The sequence below is a fragment of the Pogona vitticeps genome, chromosome 4, assembly GCF_051106095.1.
Source record: "Pogona vitticeps strain Pit_001003342236 chromosome 4, PviZW2.1, whole genome shotgun sequence".
NCBI classification, from domain to species: Eukaryota; Metazoa; Chordata; class Lepidosauria; order Squamata; family Agamidae; genus Pogona; species Pogona vitticeps.
The window spans coordinates 191,050,001-191,068,052 of NC_135786.1; the positions used below are offsets into that span (position 1 = coordinate 191,050,001).

The following is an 18,052-nucleotide window of genomic DNA, read 5'->3' on the forward strand; positions in this document are numbered from 1 at the left end:
CACATACATTCTCGCACAGAGAGACACATTAGATGATTTTAGGAAAATTGGTTTGGTGCAATAGCGATAAGTAAAATGAAGATTCTACCTGAAATAACTGATGATGACAACTGAAAAAGAGTTAAAAGATTGGCATGATTAATAGATTCTGCAACTGCGATTTTAAAAACTAAGATTAATAAGAAGAGGTGCTCTAAATCTTAAAAAGTAGGAGGCCTGGGACTTCCTAATTTAAGAGTATATTATATAGCCAATCAGAAAAAACATACGTACATTTGATATTATATTTCAGTCCAATGAACTAATATGGTTAAATATGGAAACACAAGAATTCTTCTCCCCCCAATTCTTTTTATACAATATACAGTAATAAAAATACAGTGAAAATACTGAAAATTCCTTCTTTAAAGCAAGAGAAATACTTATCCCATCAATTTCTCCACTGTATCCAAGTGGCTGAGTAGGAAAAATTCCCAGGAACTTTGAAAGAAGTTGTTTATTGAGAAAGAAACAAATAGTTAGAAAAATGGGAAATAAAGAGCAAATAAAATAAGTGTTACGAATAAATAGAATATCATTGTTCACTTTTATACAATTAGAGCAGTAGGCAAAAGGTTGGATAAAAGAGATGGTAACTGTAGGGAACTTACAAAATATGAAGAAACTGTATGACAAAAGGAAAGCCTAGGTGATAATAAGGCAATGAAAAGGACAGTAAGTAAAATTCATAAAATATTTTTAGAAGCAGAAGATCAAGAGGATTTGCTTAAAATATTACAGAAACATGGTTTGGAGAAGAAATAATTACTGAGGTTTGGGAAAAAAGAGGGATATAAGAATACTGAAGTCAAGGATAAAGGAATTTTTTTAATAGTCTGGAGATGGCATTTAATTTCACTCTAGTGAAATTAAATCAGATAGATATGGTATATTTCAAGTTGTGTTGGAGAAGATGTCAGAAAGAAAGTACTTGCAATCGATGATAGGCCAGAAAGTGACCATTTCCCCCTTAGAGTGTCCTTAAGAGTCCGACACATCCAATCAGGGGCATTAACAGACCATAAGATGCTGAGACATGTTCTAGTTGAGAAAAGGCTTAAATGGTCTATCAAGACCAATGACAGTATAAGGCCGATGCCGGGCACCGATAAACTCCAAGAGCTATGACAACATGCTCTTTTGGGGACCCAGAACATTTGCAAGGTTTACCAGGCTATAATTCTTGCACTTAGACCACATTTAACCATTACACACTCAGAAAGAATGTCTGAAATTCAATGGTCCTGGTTTGAGAAGGAATGTAAGATCAAGACAACAGAGCTGAGCAGAGCAACAAGACAGGTGAAACATATCGGCACTGAAAGCTACGGCTTTCCTGCAACATCTACGGAGAGAATATAAATCTTTCCTTAGAGGGAAAAAGAAGGCTTTCTATTCTGATAACTGGAAATCTCTGGTCCAGGCCCTCATCTACGGTAATGACCCCAAATTCTGGAAGGAGATAGAAAGAGGCTTTTCACAGAAAGCCTTTGAGATTGCCAACTCCATCACGCCAGAGGTATAGGTCTCCCACTTCAATCACATTTTTTGAGGTAGCATTCATACAAACATTACACATGAGACCCTCTCTAATTCTCCTGAATGGGCACCTGTTTCCCCCCACAGAAATTGGGGACTTGATTCAAACTCTTTGGAATGGCAAGGCTCCCAATGAAGATATGATCCCCGCTGTGGCCTCTAAGCTTTATGCCAGATACATATTTATTTATTTATTGAACTTGTATCCCACCCATCTAAACAATGTCTACTGTTGAATAGGTTTTTAGACTGGGACAGCAAGCATTCTATCATTTTCCAAGAAGAGGCAGGCTTCAGAAAAGGCAGTAGTACAATAGATCAAGCCTTTGTTTTACATCATGTAATCAGTAAATTTACTAAACCTCCAAACAAATATCTTTACACTGCCTTTGTGGATTTTTCACCAGCCTTTGATCTGATAGATAGAGAATGCCTATGGTGTAAACTGGAAAAAACAAACATTAATAAGAGACTCCTGTGGCTTATACAGCAACTACATAAAGAAAACATGATGCAAGTGAGTATAGGCTTACAGGGGGCTCTATCACAACAGGTCTGCATTAGTAGAGGGGTGAAACAAGGCTGTATTTTAACACCTTTTCTCTTTAACTTTTATATAAACAGCTTGATCCCTCAAATGGCTTCCCCCTCATTCTTCCCTCCAACCATTGGCTATAGGAAGATCTCAATACTGCTTTATGCTGATGATAGTTTTGCTATCTCTGAAAATATTGGTCTTAAAAGAATGCTGTCCAAATTTGGGCAGCTCTGTAAAGAGGAACAGCTAATAATCAACTACAACAAAACAAAGATTATGGTCTTTGGAAAGAGAGCCCATAAGCAAAACTGGTCACTGGATGGGCATGCTATTGAGCAGGTACACTCATTTAAATATTGGGCCTGCAATTTTGTGAGGACCTCTCCTGGAGACAACATTTAAATGCCACTATCTTATTGAGCACCAGATCAATAGGGCAATTTAAAAGATTTTTTTATGGCAGAGGAGGCCAGCTGATAAATCCTGTTCTCAAGGTGTTTGTTGCTAAATTTCTAGCACAAATACTCTATGGGACAGAACTATCGGGGGGGGGGGAGAGCCAAGCCCAAATTGGAAATCTTGCAGAACAAATTCATGAGGCTGATATTGGGGCTCTCCGCAGGAACTCCCTCAGCTCATCTCAGAGCTGAGTTAGGGCTATCCTCAATTGCTGCTAGAATTGATCTGGCTTATTTTAGGTATTGGCATAGACTGAACAGCCTGGAGGACTCCTCCCTGACAAAGTGCTGTTGGCTAGAACAACTGAAGTCTGGTGGATGGGCATGACAATGTCATCAAAAGTTAAAGGTTTACAATCTTCTGATGGAAAAGTTCCTTAGTTTAAGCTCCCGTGACCTTAGGAACTGGATCGTTGACTTTGATGCCAGTCAGGATAAGGCGGCTATTGTTGAGTCCTGATTTTCTACCTGGTACCCCCAACTTCAGGTGAACCACATAAAACCAAAATATTTTGAGTCACTGACTTTTCTCCAGATTTGCAAAGCTTTTACAGAACTTAGATTTGGACATATGGCCTTAACATATCTCAAAGGAATTCCATTTGAGGAACGAAAATATGTTTTTGGCTGCAACCAGATTGAGGATTTAACTCACTACTTATTGTTTTGTCCTCTCTATAAAAATCCTAGAGAAAGATTTCTGTCACCCATCACTCAGATGTATTTTAATTGTACCACCACTGAAACAGTAGTTGGATTGCTTGCCGATACACAGTTGTACATTACATATGCTGTAGCACAATTTGGACTGGCAGCTAAGAAGCTGAGATTTCGATTTGTCAAGGATCATAATGTCACATAAATGCTGAATACAGTGGACTGACATCATAGGTCATGACAATACTTTTAGACTGGGTTTTATTGGTTTTGTGGCAATTACCTGTTTTTAATTGGATTTTATATATTACGGTAGTCTGTATAATAAAGTTTATGTATGTATTTTCATATGGGGTAAAAATGTGAAAATATATTAAAATTTTGGCAAGTGATCTATAAGAAAATAAATGAAATAATCAAGTTAATGTTAGAGGTATGTCTTAAAATAATGCTTTTATCAATACTGAATATTGCAGTGTAGAATAACTAAAGAATTAATTTCCCTCTTATTTACAAAGGCAAGGAATTGTAGCTAGGAATTGGAAAACATTGTACAATTTTTAATTAAATAAATGGTATAGACAGGTTAACATGTAATATTAAAGTTAAGAAGGGAATGATAAGAATATATTCATAGAAATATGAGGATAATTCTTTGATTTTGTATTAATAAAGAGGAAGAGACATACAGCTTTGCAACTCAGTGCAATTTTGGAAGGAGAATGGGGCTCCATAGAAGAGGGGGAATTGGCTTTCACTCCTAAATCATGCTGGTGGTAGTGGTGGGGAGCACAATTTTTTAATTATATTTTATTAGATGTTTTTGTATTTATATGATTTTGTTTAATAGTTTTTTTAAATGTAAGAATTTGGCATTCTAATCAGCACAGAGTGACTTGGGATACTGTTTGATGGCAGAACAAACGGCTTATTCTCTGTTCATAGACCAGCCATTAAAAGAACAAGGCAAAACAGGCAACTAAACAAAATACTGTAATGTCTCTGACAATGAGGAAGATATTTTGATGGAGGATGCATAGGATGAAGATCAGATCCATTATCCAGATGAAGAGGATAGGTGGTGGAACAAAATGAGATTAGTGTGGCTGAAGTTGAAACAACCAGTAATGAAAAATAACAGGAAGTCCTACTGGGCAGAATGACAGAGTGATGATGGCAGAAGTCCTTGCTGAGAGTTGAGTGAACAATGTAAAAGGAAGACTCAAAAGTGTTCTAACTGACAGAATGAACAGTGTCAGTACTGAACTGGCTCATCCTGACTGAGTGACTGTTACCAGTACTGAAATCAGTACCAATACAATAAGCAGCATCTGAGGATGTTAAAAATTAAATCTGCATCAGTCCTGATATCAGTATCATAGAATTAATGGGAGTATAGTTAGTCTCAAAGGCATGCAATGAACATCTGGCCCTAAGGATCAATGAAATCAGAATTGATAACGCCTTTGCAGCTGATACCTTGGAACCTGCACAGCACCAGGAGGAGACAGTGTTTCTTTATGCTACATTCTAGAAGGTTCTAAAGGAGGACTCTGCGCAAGTACAGAACCTTGATGTGCAATGCTGGAAGTTCTCAATTAGGTACAAGACAATTTCATTCTACTGCTCAGCTCTAGTGGCAATAGGTTCTTTTGAAGGAGGGGGCAGAGCTCCCATGTGAATAGGAATTGAAAAGAACATATTTTAGTGAGGCTCTACTTGCCACATGCCTAATCAGTATCCGGAACATTTGCCATTAGATATGAAATGAGAGCAGAAAGATTTCCAGTTCTCACTTACTCTGACATCTAGCCTTAGCAAGTTATGTTATGCATAGGGAAGACACTAAGAGGGGAAAAAAATAAATAAAGTTTTGCCACATAAGTTCATATATTTGTCATTTTGGTGTTTACCTGGACCTCTCAGATCTAGAAAAACCCTGTTGTATGAATCATCTCGAAAGAGATGGTATCTTCACATATACAAAAAACAGTACATTCTCATTAATGGCTGAAGATGACACAACCATTTTCATTTATCCCATGTTGGTCCATAAACACAGCAGAACATTTTCAGCTTGTATAAAGTTCCACTGGGAATAGGGTAAAATACTTTATATTTTTAAAGCATTTAAAAGCATTTCCACTTTAATTTGATCATAGTTTTTGAAACTGATTGTTTTGAATGATTTCTCTCCCCATTTCTTTTTTGACTGATTTTTTTTGCAGGCTATATTATGCATTTTAATTATGTTGTGTACTTCTTTCTGTCAGTCACCTTATGAAAGGCAACTGACAAATGCAGTAAATAAACTAACTGTTGAGGCCTCATTTACCCTTATGTGAAATGATGCAGAGCAGAAGGATAATGTGATGTCACTTTCTAAAACTTCTATTTTGGAATAGATTCTTTCCTAGTATTTCTTTTTAAGACTGGGTGGGGCATCTCATATCGTCCAGTGCTCCTGGATATAACCCCAGATAAACTATGTTCAGGATATCTCTTTACTCCTGCAACTCAGCCAGCACAACTTGTAGGTAACTATCATTTCCCCATTTTTACAGGAAAATACTTACAGTAGTAAGTACTAGTACATTTACATAACAGAGCTGCCACCTAACTATCCATACACACTCATTGCATTCCTGAAGTGTCCTGAATAAGGTGACTACTTTCAATGGATTTGTCACACAATAAAAGCACTTTGTAGACCTTCCCAGGTCATAGCCATTTCTTTCCCTCTCTTCTCCATTCTCAGAATTTTTTAAAAAAACAGAAATCTGGAATCACAAAGATACTGTCATGGGCCCAGGAACTGAGCATGTCACTTTGTCTCCTAAAGATAGGACTGGATAACTCTGGAAGATAACTCTGGAAGCTGCCCTCACCTTCCAGAGTTATCTGGAATAACTCTGCCTCAGTCATTGCATGACTGAGGGCAGCTTCCAGAGTTTTATTACACATATGAGGAGGAGGGCCACCTCTTTTTCATGCTTCTTTTAGATGCATGAGCCCAATGATTGAGACCTATCATGTTTTGAATGAGGGCCTACTCATGCCTGATAATCCTGCCACCATGGATGGCTAGGTCTTCATCAGCAGCCATCCCTGCCAAACAAGGGCATAATATGTCAAGTACCACCAGCTATCTGTCTGTGTTTGTCTCTCTGTCTCTCTGCCTAATACTCCACCTTTCTCCCCACAGGAGATTCAGAAAGGGTTACTGTCAATTAAATCTACTCAACAATTATCATTAAAGACACTATAAGAAACATCACTAAATATAATTGTGACGGCTGCGATGATGTCACCTGCCTGTCATTGCTATGGCTGGAGTTCATCTGCCTATAGCAGGACAGGAGGTGAGACTTCAGAGGGAGGAGCTAAGGTATATAAGGGGGAGTGAATGATGTGTGAGTCAGATAGGGCTTAGATAGGGTCCAAGATAGGGACTAGATAGGGTCCAAGATAGGGACTAGATAGAGACTAGATAGGGACTTGGTTAGGGTCTTGTTAGGGACTTAGGGCATGTGCAGGTTGTGAGGTACTGTGTTGGTGAAGGTCTGTGTGGGAGAGTGTATGAGGGGATATTTTATGATATTGATTGCCTTATTTAGTTATTACTGTGATTTAATATCTCTTATGTTGTATCAATAAACAATCATTTTTATTTTTAAAATCCATACCATTGTCTGAGGAGTCAGATATATGTGTGTGGTTGGTGGCAGCGTGATGGGTGTATGTGAGTGTGAAGTGGCGGCTCCTCTGTGACGTAGGAGGAGGTGGCCACAATAATAAATAAATACAGTAAAAATATAAAACAAACATATGTCAATATTAAAAACAATCAAGATAAATTATTAAAACATTTTAAAAAATCTGAATTCGATAGATACAGCATTCTTAAAAAACATCCAAAGCGCTTATTACTTAAAACCCTGCCTGAAAAGGAAGGTCTTCACCTGACTGTGGGAAGACAAGAGGGAGGGCCTTCCAAAGCCTAATTAGAACAGGTTATGTTTGAACTTTTCTGGATGCTTCACTTTAGACATAAAGTGCATGATCAAATAAATACACAAGACTGGTCAATTCCAGAGAATGAACACTGTTGATAAACTCATTAGACATCTTATCTACAGTGGCCTTTCTTTCTTTCTTTCTTTCTTTCTTTCTTTCTTTCTTTCTTTCTTTCTTTCTTTCTTTCTTTCTTTCTTTCTTTCTTTCTTTCTTTCTTTCTTTTCTTTTCTTTTCTTTTCTTTTCTTTTCTTTTCTTTTCTTTTCTTTTCTTTTCTTTTTTGGCAGGAGGATATATTATGAGCAAATAGCCAGCACTAAGTCTTGCCTTACCATGAAATCTGCTGGGGCACATACACTGAAACCTGTCTACCTGCATGTTTATTGGCCTTAATGGCTTGATATGCATGCCAGAAACCATTTGGGATTTTTATTTTTATTGTTTGCACGGCAAAGCTAATTCATATTTGCTTCTGCCCCCACTTAGGAAAGTGTGGAAATCTCCGAGCTACTCTGTGCGGTACCTGAACAACAGCCATACATGTTGGGGTTTATCCGTTCTATCTTTAGGAGACAAAGCGACGTGCTCAGTTGCTGGAATCTTTGTGATTCCAGATTTCTGTTTTTTAAAAAAAAAAAAAAATCTGAGAATGGAGAAGATAGGGAAAGAAATGGCTATGACCTGGGGAGGCTTACAAAGTGCTTTTATTGTGTGACAAATCCATTCAAAGTAGAGATGAATCTCTAAAAGTAGCATGAATCGATTCAGCCGTCCTTGTCTAAATTTGTACACACAGTACCCCTCCCCCACCCCCAGTTGGCTGGCCCACTCACAATCCACTGTGCACTATCCTGGTCCTCCTCCTCTGATGGTTGTCTAGTCTGAGGAGGAGTTCAGGCTTCCCTTCCCCACTTCCTCCAGCAGCCGACCACTCAGACAAGGAGGCAGGATGGTGATGGCGCCACCATATTGACCACAAAAAAAGCTACAGGATTGGGTTGGACTGATTCACATATTTTTCCTATTCACCACATGACATAAAAGCAAATGCAAATCAGCCTGGACCCCTCTCACATTCATATTTTTCCCTCCACCATGAGGCTTCTACTTCTTTGGCAATGGATTAATTGGCAACATGTAACATATTGTTGCAGAGCAGATGAAATACAAATATATGTGTATTAAGCTGCTCATAAAATTTAGAAGCACCCTGAAAGGTTGCTGAAGTCACATGATAATTAGGAGTGTCTTTAGACCAACACTAACATACCTGTAATTCATATAGCAGGTAAAACCATATAGAACATGAATGCTCCAATGAGTATAACTATGACATATCAAAAATTCTTTATTTGTGCTATTAGTTGTTGTAAAGGCAGACAAATAAGCTAAGCACTAAGTAATTCAGACAAAGGTACCCCATCACTCTGCATAAGCCACATCTAATGGTTTCAGAAGTCTTGTCCTGTATGAACTCTGTAGAGATCAAAAGCTCTGGCCTCGATGACAAAATGTTAAAGTTGGTTTGTAAACGTATTTCAGAAATGATAGCTACATTTAACACCTCTTAAACTCTTACATCAATGAGTATTTGATTTATTTAGCTGTTGAGATATTAGGTAATGCAGTATTTCTAACACAAAGAGAAAATTTCCCACCCAATTCTAAACCAATATCCATGCAGAGTTTTTCAGAAGCTAATGAATTTTCTCAAAGGAAACTACTGCAGAAATACAAACTTAAAAGTTATGTAAATACATCTTCTTTGCAGGACAATTTCTGCTTATGGTTGCTGTTCTCATTATAGTTTATTTTTCATTCTCTGTGTACAGCTATTACTGTATTATTCACCTATTCAACCAGTATTTACAGCAATGATTGCAACAGTTTTATCATATGCCTTTCAGTGTAGATAAAGACAAATCTGCATGTTTTATAATTCCCACTATCCCTCCCATTATTTCCATTTTATTCTCATTCTAAATGTTATTACCATCATGACACCCATATAACTTAGGAGGGTAGGCATATAGCTTTCCTGTAAGCCAATAAAATCAGGCAGTGGGGTGGCTATTTCAGTAATGCTCCCAGCACTCCCTACAGGATATCATGCAAGTCACATTTCTGTAACAGTAAGTCTACCCAGGAGCAAGGAGCACAATTCAAAGTCTATCTTGTAGCATAGGACTCACCACATACCAGTGTAGCACACTGTTGGAAGTCACTGAGTCAACTAATTAAAGACAATTTTATAGCTAGACAGCTTTTTTTTAACCCTAAGCCTGCACATACAGACAAACCTATAGGGAACAGTAGATCGCTGCTGTTTTTTCTACACACCCTTGTCTTTTCCCTATGTAAAAGAAATCTGGCAGCTAGCAAAAGCTGACAATTATAATTCCTACAGTTCAGTTATACTCCCACCAAACCTCCTGTCCAGATTATCTTAAGGACCCTATTTCATACTACACCCACACCCATTCTGTAGGAAGTTTCTGTAGAAAACTCTGGAAAGTGTTGTCTAAGGACACATGAGTGGTATTTCAACCAAACTCCATTGTTGCAGAGTCTAGAGCACATGTGTCAAACTCAAGGCCCACAGGCTGAATCCGGCTCACTGGGCCATTTCATATGGCCCTCACAGTGCAGCCTGCTACTGTGCAGCATGCAGTATGTAGGCGTTTACTCAGTCACCCATAATGCTCCACAAGGATGCTGGGAATCCACCCAGCGGGACTTCTAATCCCAGCATTCCAAGCAGCAAAGAGTCAGAAAGTGCAGCCGCTTGGGTGGCGTACAGCACATTCAGAAATGTAGTCCTCGCTATTGCCCACTCCTGTTCTTATGGCTCCTGGCGAGGACTGTTTGATGGTGTCACCTAGCAGCGGCCATCTCTGCCTCCTCTTCTGCATTGGCTATGGAAGCGAGTGAGGAGCCAGGTGATAACAAGGGTCAAGGGCCATGGCAAGTGCGAGGGAAAGGTGGGAGACTTCTGTGAATAGTTAACAAAACAAACAAACATGGGTGGGGCTGTGGAATGCACATCAACGGGTGTTATTAAAACTCACGTTTCAATAAATTGTACAACAGTTGTACACTTGAATATCTGCTTGCCATTATTTCTAGACTTTTACTTTCAGAGCTAGTTATTACTTACATTATTAATAAAACCAGTAATAATCGAATGAGGAGAATAATATTTAATATGTTAACTAGTAGACTTCCGGCCTGATGCTGTGACGAGATAAAAGGAGGAGGATGGGGCTCTGTCCCCTGGGCTGAATTCTGACCTGTTTGGGACCCCCTAGGGGATTAAAACCACCTGGAAGTGGTGATGAAATGGGGGGGAAAGCCTGTTGATCATGTGGGAATGGCGGTTACCCACGTTTGATCCAGGAAACTCCCCAATCGACCAGCATGCAGAAACAAGCAGCTGAACTAGCTTGCTTGCACGTCATCGGCAGCTGGGAAAAAGAAGCGATAAATCAGCCTAATTAACATAGTGCTACAAATGAGTGAGAAACATCTTTTAAAACTGTATCTATTTACTATCCCTGGATAAGACAATTCATATGGCAGAAATAGTATCTCATAGCTATCCATCATCGTTGATTCAGCTGCAGAGAAGCTGGAGAGAGGAGGGGATGGAGGGAGATACAAAGAAAAGAAATTGGCTATTAATTAGGCACTTAATTATACCTAAAGGAAGGAAGTTCCATATTAAAACTTAAGAATCTTTTTCCTGAAAACCCTACTGACAACACCTTTTCAAAATAAAACGTATTTATGTCTAACAGCTATCTAAGGCACTGGCAAAACACCTAGAATCAATGGCCTTGAATGTTCTATGGCTGTTTGGAATTCCCTTTCTCTTTGAGGATGGAACTAAACTACAGACAAATTAACCCTAGAAAACCTAATTTAGCCAAAGTGGAACTTACAATCTGTACCCGGGATGTTGAACTGGATGGGACCTTGAGCCTTTAGGTGGGGAAAACGCTCTTAAGTTTGAGACTGGATTCAAGCGTAATGGAACTGGATTGATTACTTTAAGCATATGGACAATTTTAACGTGGAATACAATTTTTTGACATTTGGAACGTAGTGACACAACAAGGACAATTTCGGGAGGAAACAAAATCTACCCTTCAAGCAATCTTAGAAATAGTGAGATCCCACAACGAAGAGGCAAAATTATTCACGCCGCAGTTGAGGAAGAATTATAGTCAACAGGAGACAAGAAATAATGAACAAGGAAATGAGAGGGTGGTGGATTGTGTATGTGAACCTAAAGAAGGACTGGTGGAAATTAATGGGGAAAACCTAGTGGAGTCAATGAGAGTTTTAAGGGAAGATAAGGGGAGAAAATCAGCAGAAATAATTAAAAATAGCCTGGAAGATCTATTGGAGATCTATTGGAGGTAAACCATATGCATGAAATAGCCTCAGAGGACAAAAGATGGCAGAATGTTTAGAAAAACAGAAACAAAAATTGAAAAAAGATTAAGAGAAGGAATTACTTAGAAAGATGGAAAAGTGAAAAACAAGAAGGCGGCCCTCAATGTTGGAAAGCATGTATATACCTAACTTCTGGAATTGCAAATGGGCATATATATTAAAAAAGAGAATTAAACTGAAATAAGGGAGCAGTAATCAGGGTAAAGACATAATATGGTGTGTGCTTTTTTAAAAAAAGGCAAATTGAAGCTAGATATAAGGTTGGGGCAAACAAATAGTACATAATGAACATGCATTAGATATGATATTGTTATAGACAGGATAGAAGATGTGGAGATGGAAATGGCTGAACAACTATACAAAGAAAATCTGTATAAAATGCTCTAGATAATATGTATGATGTGTTAAGAGCTTACTCAGTTATCATTGGTATAAATTACAAAATTTGTTGGTTAAATCACCTCAAATTATATAGATTTGGAACTGGAATTACTTTTATTAAGTATGTTATTAGAGGATTTTGAAAACATTGTATACTATGAGAGTAATATTATGATAATAGCCAATATCGTATACTAAAATACATACATGAACTGTTTGAATGATCGAAAGATGTGTGGAATTTGGGGGGATAATTGGGAAGACACCAAGATGCAAAAACAAATAATTGTAAGCAACCCATGTAACATGATGCTTGATAAGCATGAACTGAATGTAGATAGATTGAAAAACTAATAAAATGTATTTTTAAAAAAGAACAGATACATTTATATAGTCTTACAAATACAACCGTCCATTTGAGGTAACCATAACACCAACGCGGCCCAAGATGAAATTGAGTATGACACCTTTGGTCTAGAGTGTGCGTGGCTGTAATGAAAGACTCAACTAAGGGCTATACAGAGGCATTGACGTGGCCTTCTCTTAGGACTTTGCCAAAGTTACCATCCCAGTTGAACTCCTGAACTCCTCCCCGCCCTGCTTTTTCAATAGCAAGCTCATGTTCTGCCCAGAAAGAGCAGAAATTACTGATACCCTACTTGCTTTGTTATAGTTTCTACATGCACTAAACCTAGTGTCCTTTGAAACCTTCTAATCCAAGATTTCACAAGAATTCTTCCTGAATTCCATTGTCGTCATGTCATCTTTTATTTATTGTATAAGATTCAGAAAAGCTGCAGCAACTAAAATATATTTCATATGGCAATTAAATAAAAAAGGGATGTGGTGGCGCTGCGGGCTAAACCTCAGAAGCCTGTGCTGCAGGGTCAGAAGACCAAGCAGTCGTAAGATCGAATCCACGCAACGGAGTGAGCTCCCGTCGCTTGTCCCAGCTCCCGCCAACCTAGCGGTTCGAAAGCATGCAAATGCAAGTAGATAAATAGGGACCACCTCGGTGGGAAGGTAACAGCATTCTGTGTCCAAGTCGCACTGGCCATGTGACCACGGAAGATTGTCTTCGGACAAACACTGGCTCTATGGCTTGGAAACAGGGATGAGCACCGCCCCCTAGAGTCGAACACGACTGGACAAAAATTGTCAAGAGGAACCTTTACCTTTACCTTTTATGGCAATTAAATTAGAAGTCCTACATCAAAAATAATGCTAACCTGGCAAATTCATTTCCATACAGATTTGTGGAATGATCTCTAATAGGATCCCAAGGAGCTACTAAATAATATGTCTGTACACTCTGAAGTATGTGTATCTGTTGCATAAGGAAGGGAGAGAGAGAGAGAGAGAGAGAGAGAGAACACTGAGAGAAAAATAAGCCCTACTTCATCGTTAAGGAATTTTTTTGGAGCCCACAAGCTTTGAGAGGAGCTTATTAGCTCCACATCATTATCAAACTGAGCATGGAATCATGACTACCTGAAGAGGGGGAAGCTGCTATACTAAGATATCCCTTCTACATGGGCTACTCTGTCCCATACTGAGGTTCTGGCTCATATAGAGGGGTTATGCAGATAGAGAAACCTCCTCCTTTTCAGACAATTGTGCTTCAGTATTCAACATGAAACAGAAGTGTGAGTAAGTAGTGCAGGATAGGCAAACAAACTCTGTCCATCTTTTTTTCAATATGCCAATCATATGACCAAGATCACAAAATTTTATCCAGCCCCAAAGCAACCAGACAAGCTTCCACTTGACCCAGAGGGCAGGCGGCCGGGACTACAATGAGGAAAAAGGCATCCATCTGGGTAGGGAGGACTTATAAACCTTCCAGTCCCCTTCCAGACATTTGCATTATACAGTTACATTCCCCTATCACCAGCATCCTTCTTCACCTCCTTCTGGGGAGAGGAACAAAGAATACCTGTCTCCACAGCTCCCCATTGCATCACAGTGACAGAGGCAGGCATTCTTGTAAACTTTAAATGAGCCTCTGTACATTAATTTGTCTTACCATATATTTTAAGTGCACCATTTATGATATTTCAAATATCATTAGGAATTCAGGTATTTAGATTAGGCATCCTTCAGTCTCAAGAGACTATGGTAATCTGCTCTGTATGGAGGACTTGGCACAGCGTCTAGGATGGCTGACAAGGCCAATTCAAGAGTGTCAATCCCTTCCACACTGGAGACAAATACAATCTGTCCCCTGTCCAGCTCCCTGATTTTGCTGGTTTCTGGACTGCCTCTTTGCCTCGGCCTGCTGGACAAGGGTCTCTTCAAATTGGGAGAGGCCATGATGCACCCCCTGCCTTCAGGCTGAACGCTCAGATGTCAGGGTTTCCCATCTGTTAAGGTCCATTCCTAAGGCCTTCAGATCCCGCTTGCAGATATCCTTGTATCACAGCTGTGGTCTCCCCCGGGGCAATTTCCCTGCACTAATTCTCCATACAGGAGATCTTTTGGAACCCGGCCATCAGCCATTCTCACGACATACAGATATATTTTTCTGATTTTATTACTAATTGTAATAACAAAAGGGGAAACCTAACTCAGGAAATAAACATATCCAACTTTTAGCCAGCAAAAATCAACCATGTTTGCACTTAGTCCATCAAACTGTGAAAGATACAGCAACAACATTCGTATCATACAGTCACAGATCACACAGACACACATATTCTGCAAATCACAATGCTAATATTTATTTAATGATAACAAACATTATCAAATAATTCAGAACTGGCTTCAGAAATGAACACTATATCCTAAAACATTCAACTAAAACAGAAATTGCCCTTTTCTGTTTTATTTATTTAAAGCTGGTTCAGAGGTTAAGCTACTATTTAGCAAAACCCATACCACCTTCAAATTATTATTTCATTCATCAAACCTGAGTTCTGAGCCAAATGTTTGTTATGGACATCACTGGTCCTGTACATTTCATAAATGAAATTTCTGAATATATCGTGAGTCCAAATTACAGATATGCTAAATGTAAATCTGTTTTCAGATCTGTAGTATATGTTCCAAGCAGAAAAAACAGTAAAAGTGCAGTCATTAATTCATATGTAAATGAAAAATAGAACAGAATAAAGCAAGCGCCAATAAAGCTAAAACAAGATGTGAAAGGCCAAGAGACAACCCTAACATCCTACTAGATGTGTAGGTCTGATGAAGTGCTTATTTTCTGCATCATAGCACGCTATATATTACTCAGAGGAACTTATCAGTCACCTTCCCTGGCCAACCCACCAAGAATGAAAAAGTGACCACAAGAATACCAGAACTCCTAGTTTCCAAAGTTAAAATGAATTATGTAAGGCAATTGGGCTCATACTTTTCAGAGGATAGAACACTAGATTTGAAATTTTATTTGTGAACATTTAAAGTTAGAAATTAGCAGATGAATTTTGTTGTTCTCAAGAGTGGTGAAATTGTTTAATTCATTGAATTATAATAAGTTAATTGAACTGTTAGTTTTCAAATAAACAGAGTGATTTACAGAGAATGATATATGTGTTGCTCTAATGACACATGTTATCAGCACTTTGAAAATTGTTATTTTTATTATTGGTGTATGGGAGTGCACCGATAGAGGCAACAGTAGAATTCAGCTTTCCATAAGCCAGTGATCCCCAACCTTTTCCAACTCGTGGCTCCCTTCAGCAATGGCAGCGGTGGCAGAGCTAGAGGAGCGGCAAGGGGTACAGGGCAGATCAGAAGGCAAAGAAGTACAAAAGAGTTGAAACTGGAGCCAGAAGAGCAGCAGCAGTGCTGCCTTGGTGAAGAAACAGAGAAAAGATTCCACTGTGCCACTAATTGGGTTTGGTACACCATTGGGTGCCGTGGGGCACTGCAGAGGCTGCAGTGCACTATGGCACACATTTTGGAAGCTCATGACATAAGCCCCACAAAAACTGATAACTGAAACTGGACCTCAGATCAGCACCAAATTTGGACAGTCTGCTCTTGCTCTGTGCCACATTTGGGGATTGTTTGGGTAAACAATTTTTGAGTTTTTTTTTTAAAGTAATACTCTTTCACTCCTGTGCAGACACTGCCTACTTTCTGTGCCAATAGATTTAAAATACCGGTAGATCAAATACAGTGAAATGATGAAATTTGCTTACTTTGAAAGAGAATAGTTAGTCCCACTCCCTTGCTTTGTTTGGAAGGAATTCAGCACTCTAGGCTCTAATATTGATTTTGAATCGTAGTTTATGCACCCAGTCCATTACTTATACCAAACACTGGTTTAGAGCCGAAACAGTTTCCTCAGATTTAGGTGGCAAGGAAAGTTAGAGTTGGGTGTCACTGACATACTGGTGACACCAAACTCCAAAACTCCAGACAACCTCTCCCAGTGGTTTCATGTAGATGTTAAATAACATAGGAGACAGAACAGAACCTTGAGGGACTCCACAGACCAACAGCCAGGGTGTTGAACAGGCATCCTCCAACACTTCCTTCCGAGTTCTTTCCTCCAGGAAGGACAAGGGCCACCATGAAACAATGCCTCCAAGTCCCATCCCAGAGAGGTGGGCCAGAAGGATATCATGGTTGATAGTACTGAAAGCCACGAAGAGGTCCAGCAGAACCAACAGGAACACACATTCCCCTTGTCCAGTTCTTAGCATAGGTCATCCATGAAGGTGACCAGAACATTCTCTATCCCATTACTAGGCCTAAAGCCAAGTTGAAATGGATCTAGATAATCTGTCTCATTCAGGAACCCCTGGAACTTAGAAGCCATGATTTACTCTAGCACTTGGCTTAAGAATGGAATATTATAAACTGGTCAGCAATTGTTCAGTATTGTGGGAACCAAGGAGGGCTTTTTCAACAATGGTCTTATTGTCTCCTTTAAACATACTGGGGTCCTACTCTGTTGCAAGGAGACATTTACCACCCCCTACCCACCTGATCAATCCTTTTCTGGAACATTTTATAAGCCAAGAAGGGCAAGGGTCCAGCAGACACATGGTAGCTTTCTCCTCTCTAAGTGTCCTGCCCATGTTATCAGGCTGCAAAACCAGAAGCTCTTCCATCAACACAGGGCAAGGGGGGTCATAGTTCCATTCACAGGACCCGTATCAACTATAGCATCCACATTAAAGTTGATCTGAGCAAAGTGATTGGCTATGAAGCAATAAAATATTTTTAAAAAATGAAAGTCCAACAGGTATTTTCAAATTCTTAAGCTAATGCATTCTGGTTCTGGGAGTCATTTTCCTTCTGTGGAAAAGACAAGGGGAAATGGGCGGGCAGGGCAAAACTCTGTGAGATTTGCAAGGGATTATGGATATGGTAGTCTCTGCCCATTAGGTTCAGTTCAAGAAGCCTCAAAAAATTATGACAGGAAAAAATGCCTTGTGGGGGGGGGGTTGTGGGGAGAACTGAACCTGTGCTCCTTGTTATTTCTACCCTGCCAGCTAAAATCAGTCTGGATAGATTACAGGTTCTGAAATCAGAATGCTCCAAATTTTTCTTAAGGAATGCTTTCTCAAGTTGTAATCCTTTACATAAGGGATGGGGAAAGTGCAGCCTTGGGGCTGCATGAAGTCTCAAAGATATTTTTATGCCCCCTTCAGCCCCACCAGACCTTCCCACCAAATACGATTTTCCCCATTAAAATGTCATAGTGCTGCTCTTTGGAAGAACCATGACTCATGTTTTAAATATACCACTGACACATCCCTGCATGGTTTAGCTCCAAAATTTAAAAACCAGAAGTGGCTTTCCGGTTCCCTTTGTTTCAGAAGTTGGCATTTTGGCAGCATATATGGCCCCAGAGGACTCCTAGGGCAGAAAACTGGCTCCCAGACCTGTTCAAGTTGCTCACTTGTGCTATACGCATTCATTTGGAATGACCTTATGTGGAAGTCAATGGAGCTTACATTTTAGGGCTTGCTTGCACTGTAAGATGACGAAATGTACAAAATGTAAAAC

General features: G+C 39.3%; 1 protein-coding gene across 1 annotated transcript in view; it reads right to left on the bottom strand.

The window, feature by feature from the left end:
• Nucleotides 1-18,052, bottom strand: part of CCDC178 (coiled-coil domain containing 178) — a 196,931-nt gene that overhangs the window by 92,977 nt on the left and 85,902 nt on the right. The gene's annotated exons all lie outside the window — the stretch shown is intronic.